Genomic DNA, 5,628 nt, shown 5'->3' with positions numbered 1-5,628 from the left:
TCCGGCTACACAAACCTACCTTTAGGTGGCACATGACATAGCGTCTTTCTCGAGGTGTCTTCATAGTGCTGGAGTGCAGCGTCCAGACGGGGTTTCGCGTTTGGCCAGCCATTCCACTCGGAACCACCCACAACCTCAGGGTCCCAGCTCCTGAGAGCAGAGGTCTCATGTTCTCTCAACCCCAAGACCCACTGCATTTCCCAGTTCAAAATAGGTGTTCCTTCTTTCAGAGGGGAAAAAGAAAGCTACCTATGACAGTAAAAGTGTGCTTTTGCTTCCCAGTCCCCCTGAGGAAGTGGCCCCATTCGTGCATGTTCTTGTGATTCTCATACATTTAACTTCACGTTTTGATCAGTGTTGCTTCTCCACCCTTGTTTCTATAACTGCTTCTCTCCCCACCCTCCACATGAAATCACCGGCAGAGCAAGGGCCTGGCCTCACACTTGGGTCGTACAGGCACCAGAATTTCAGGAGGGGGTGGAGAGTTTGCGCACTGCCATGTCTTGCCCTTCCCTCCCCCTCAGCTGGGTGGGCAGCCTGCAGTTCTTTCCCACAATCTCAGTATTTCTTTCTTTCTTCCTTTTTATCTTTTCCTATGTGCCCTCCCTCGAGTCCCACTTTAGGGCCATTGATTTCCACACCACCGTAAATGCTCCCGTTCTCTTCCATTCTTAACTTTCATGTCTCGGAGTTTCCAGAACGGTATTCATCACAGTACTACTCATGATCTGAACTCAGGCACCCTTGGTTCATTACTCACTAATATATTCTAGATGCTGTGGGAAATTAAAGATGCTCCGTGTGACGTGTATGAGTCCTGTCTCGTGGGTCAGAGTCCAGCTGGGAGATTACTAGATGACTCTGCTATGAGGCTGGATGAGCTACATGCTTTAAGAAAAAAATGGATAAGCTGCTAGTGGGTGAGAGGTCCCTTTGAATTTGAAGAGGGGCCTCAAGGAGCAGGGACTTCTAAGCTACGCCTTGAAAAGCATGAATGATTTAGAGATGTGAAGAAGGGGGCAGGGGGCATTTCAGGCAGAGGAGGCTGTTATGTGAGCAAAAAGCTCAGAGTGGTGATACGGCTGGGTGTGTCCATGGAGAAGAATGATGGGAAGGATTGCATCATGGGTGGAAGAGCGAAACTAGAGATGTCAGAGGGGCCAAACCTGGGAGGGCGGTAAAGTCAGCCAAGGGTTCGGCTTCCGGCTGTAGTCAGTGGACTCCTGAAAGCTTGCTGAGCAAAGAGTAAAGTCACGTATGCATTAAAAAATGTACAATAACCACTAAATCTTTTAAAAGTTGGTGTTCAGTAATGTAACTAAGTTGTAGAGGTTGCCGTTGAACTTCTGATTGTCCTCCATTTTCTTATTTAACAGAAGTTCTGAATTAAAAGGCCTAAGTACAGCTGATAGAAATGGAGGTCAGAATAGTGGGTATCCTGGGTGTATTTAGAGAGGCCAAGGGTAATTTTCTAGGGTGTTGAAAATGTTCTCTATCTTGACCTTGAGCTGTGTGCACTTGAGATTTGTGCACTTGACAATATGTTTGTTACATTTCAATACTTTTTAAAAGGTTGCTTACAAAAAACAAATCAATAACAGGGACAAGTAAAGAAAGCGCAACTTGGGTTCCAAGAGGCCCTGCCTCTGTGCACCCCAGAGATCAAGGCTGAAATCCAGACTGTTACCCAGATCCGCCAGGCCAGCTGTGCAGTTGAGGGAGACAGCTTTCAAATGCGATAAGGGCTGCAATGAAAATGATGTTGAAATAATATTCGGGAGCCCAGGGTTGTCAGTGATTCATAGGTTTCTTCCCTTCTTCAGGCCTTAGTTTCATATCTGAACGCTGAGGGAGCCCATTAAGGTGGACCCTGGTTGTGGGAAGTCCCGTGACCTCTGCCCTGTTGATTTCTCCAGTGTCTCAACCCTTCTGACCCCGGCATGGGCTTAAAAATGAATGTGCACCATTCTCCTTGCCTCATCTTTGGGACTTCTCTTGTCCTAAAACGCTGCACACAGATCTCTGGATTTAGGGAACATGAACTATAGTCTCCTAATTCGGTTACCTTCCCAGGTAACTTTTGGCATGGTAGTTGGACAGAAGCTGCAGGTGGAAGTGATGCTGGGGAAAGAAAATTAACCACAGCCATTTCTGCAAGGGAGGCTTGCCCTGGAGTACTGTTACAAAGTAGCTTTTAGAAAAAGCAATGGAGTGCCCTGGCTGGCGTGGCTCAGTGGGTTGAACGCCGGCCTGCTAACGGAAAGGTCGATGGTTCGATTCTCAGTCAGGGCACATTCTTGGTTTATAGTCCAGGTCCCTGGTTGGGGGCCTGTGAGAGGCAACCAATATATCTCTTGCACAGTGATGTTTCTGTCCCTCTCTTTCTCCCTCCCTTCCCCTTTATCCCCTTTCTCTACAAGAAAGTCTCTAAAGAAAGTCTCTTAAAAGAGAAAGAGCGAAAAGGCACGGCGCCATAGTGTTAACTGGGCTGAGGAAAGAAACAGGTGGAGTGGGGATAACGGGTCTTGGAGGGAAAGTGGCGTTGGAAAGCGGCCCTGTAACGGGGCTTCTGCTCATCATAGATTCGCTGCTCCTAATACCTGCGGGGGCAGGTATCTTCACATCAGCTGTCACCAGGTGGAGCACGGTGATAAGAGGGCAATGAGGGAGTAGATCTAAAAGTAGGGATGGGAAGGGACAGGAGGCAGGCAGGGTCCTAAAAGTGCCCCAAGATCTTGCAGCACAGCCTGGCCACGGATGGGTCATCCTCCTGGGCAGATCTTGCAGAGAAGGTGCCACATTTTCCCTGGCCACAACTTCTGCCCCCTGGAAAGGCCGCAGCTGATGGCAAGGTCTTCCATCCAGACCATTCACCAAAATAATGATCTGGGCCCAAGCCTGGCATGGCCGAGCGAGAGGGGCTTTCTTTGGAGGGCTGAGGTGAAGCCCCTCTCTCTACCAAGGAGGAAAATAAGGCTCAGAAACAGGAAGGGACATCATTCGTCCAAGCCCGTGGCCACCCTAGCCCTTGATGCCAGGCCTTCCTATACGAGGTGTAGCGATGCAGAGAACATCGCTGTAGAGCCAGACGACAGGCTCAAGTCCTGCTTCTCCCTCGACTAGCGGAGAGATTTAACCGACTTCCTTAACCCCTTCAGGTTCCACCTCCCTGCGTATTAAAATGGAGCCTGTAATAGACTCTACCTCACAGGGTTGTTGTAATCTTAAGTGAAATAATAAATGGCATTCACTTAACAGAACTGACTCACAACTAGTCAGTGCTCAATATATGTTAGGGGCAAAAAGGCCACACAATACCACCACCCACCCCCAAGTCCTGCCCCCAGACCAAACTACTAGGCCGACGGAACAAAGTTTTTCCCCAGCTGGTCATTGCAACACCCCCTTTGTTTTGTTCAGAGAGAAGGAGAGAAGTTTTGTTCAGGTGAGGGAGAGAAGGAAGAAGAGGGTCCCACTCCCCGAGGCCCGCCTCCATCCACGCTCTGTCCCTTTACACTGGGGCCACAAATTTAAACCTTCGCAGAGAACAGACAGCTGTGTAAACCACCTGTCTATTGTGAAGCAAATTGGTGCGTGAAGCAGGCCAGGTGAGCTGAGTGGCAAATCGGAGCGCACGCCTTGATCCTGGCCCCTGAAATTGCCTTTGCTTGCACCTCCAATAGCTGGTAGAAAAACAGCCGTTGTGGCAGCTGCCGCAGTTTAAATGAGAATGCTGGCAAGGTCACCTTTGTGAGGACTAGTGGGACATCCTCCACGGGTACTGCTATCAGCACTAGGTGTGTTCATCTTAACCACTGAGCCCGGCTTTATCTGGCAGACGACGTGGTGAACGCTGACCAGCGAGACGGAGCTGGAGAAGGGGCATTATTGACAGACAGCTCAGAGGCAAACTTGGGACCACACCCAGAGATGTGTCCGTTAGTATGCACTTCGATTTTTTTCCTTTTTCCGTACCTAATTTTTTAAGATTCCTTATTTTCTCGTTAAGAAAGAAATTGTACTTAGGTCATATGTTTAAATAAGAATGTATGAAATGAAACATACAATTAAAACTCCCTTATGGAGGCAACCCTCCAGAAGTAAACTCAGCAATAGTTTGATAGATCTTTCCAGTTTTATTTTATTGCACACACACACTGTTAGTTTGCGCGGTCTGCCATAGCGAAGTAGCACAGACTAGGTGATTTAATTTTTAAAGATTTATTTATTTATTGTTAGAAAGAGAGGAAGGGAGGGAGAGACGGAAAGAAACATCGATCGGTGGCCTATCACACACCACCAACCCAGGGCCTGGCCCGCAACCCAGGCATGTGCCCTGACTGGGAATCGAACCAGTGACATTTTGGTTTGTAGGATCATGTTCAACCCACTGAGCCACAGCAGTCAGGGCCGCCACACCAATAGATGACATAAACAGAAATGTATTTCCTCACAGTTCTGGAAGCCAGGAGCCTCAGGTCAGGGTGTCAGCAGGGTCAGTTTCTCCTGTGACCCCTCTCCTTGTGTTGGAGGTGTCTGTCTTCTCCCCATTTCACCTGGTCTCCCTGTGCGTGTCTGTGTCCTGATTTCCTTTTCTTATAAAGACACTAATCATGTTGGAGTAGAGTGCAACCTAATGACCTCATTTTTAGAAACCTTATTTTTGGATGAAGTCACACCCTGAAATATCAGGATTCAGGCATTAATATTTGAGGTGGGGTACATATTCATCCATAACATAAAAACAATGCTTTTTTTTCTGTGCAGTTCTGCAATTTGCTTTTTTTACTGAAAGTAGTGTCAACAAGTTTTCAAGTCAAAGGGTATGTATCTTTCTGAGGAAGTTGAAATAGTGAGTATTTCAGTTTTTCATCCCATAGAAATAACAAGGGAGAAGGGGGTTGGGACAGACCTGTGGGTCAACAACCAACAGCATCCGTCAGAAGGATACGCTGGCTCTTCACTGCCTCGCTCCCTTCTTCTGACTGCTCTTTATCTGAAGTTCATGTGAATTTTTGGTGCTACTCCTCACATCCCATGTTAAATTGGCCATAGCATGCATTAGGCTCTGGTCGCTATTTCTATGATATGAATTTGTTCATTGCTATTTGGGCTTTGCTTTCTTAACTTTCCTAGCTTCCTCGTTTTATCTCAGTTGATTTATTTACTATGTCTTTTATCTATTTTTTTCACAGAAGTCACATGCTTTTTTTTTCCTGTGAAAAGTACCAGGCAAGTGTTACCTGAAAGCTCCTGCCATTTGCTCAGGTGTCACGTCCAAGTCTTCTGTTTGACTCTCCACTGACATGAGTACTTCCTCCTTTAGGCCCCTCTTCGTGTCTTTGGGCGCCTTTTACATCCTGCCTCTTGGACTTGAGAACAGATGTCGATGCTGGGCGTCCAGCCTTTCAACGGTCTGCAAGTGTGTGGGCTGGGAGTGCACACACGCACGAGCAGAAATCTTGAACTGTTGGAGTCTAAATCTTAGCTTGACTCTCTTCCACTTGACCTTGATCTGGTCCTGTGGCCATACCTTCAGCTTTTAGATTGTTCCCATCCCCGGGTGGGGCTCATTCCTTCAGGCTCCTTAAGACCCAGAGCATTGCTTTGATGCGGCTGTCAAATCTA

The sequence above is a fragment of the Artibeus jamaicensis genome, unplaced genomic scaffold (assembly GCF_021234435.1).
Source record: "Artibeus jamaicensis isolate MK-2021 breed Jamaican fruit bat unplaced genomic scaffold, CSHL_Jam_final scaffold_1964, whole genome shotgun sequence".
In the NCBI taxonomy this organism is placed as follows: domain Eukaryota; kingdom Metazoa; phylum Chordata; class Mammalia; order Chiroptera; family Phyllostomidae; genus Artibeus; species Artibeus jamaicensis.
Note: the sequence above shows the minus strand (reverse complement) of the source record.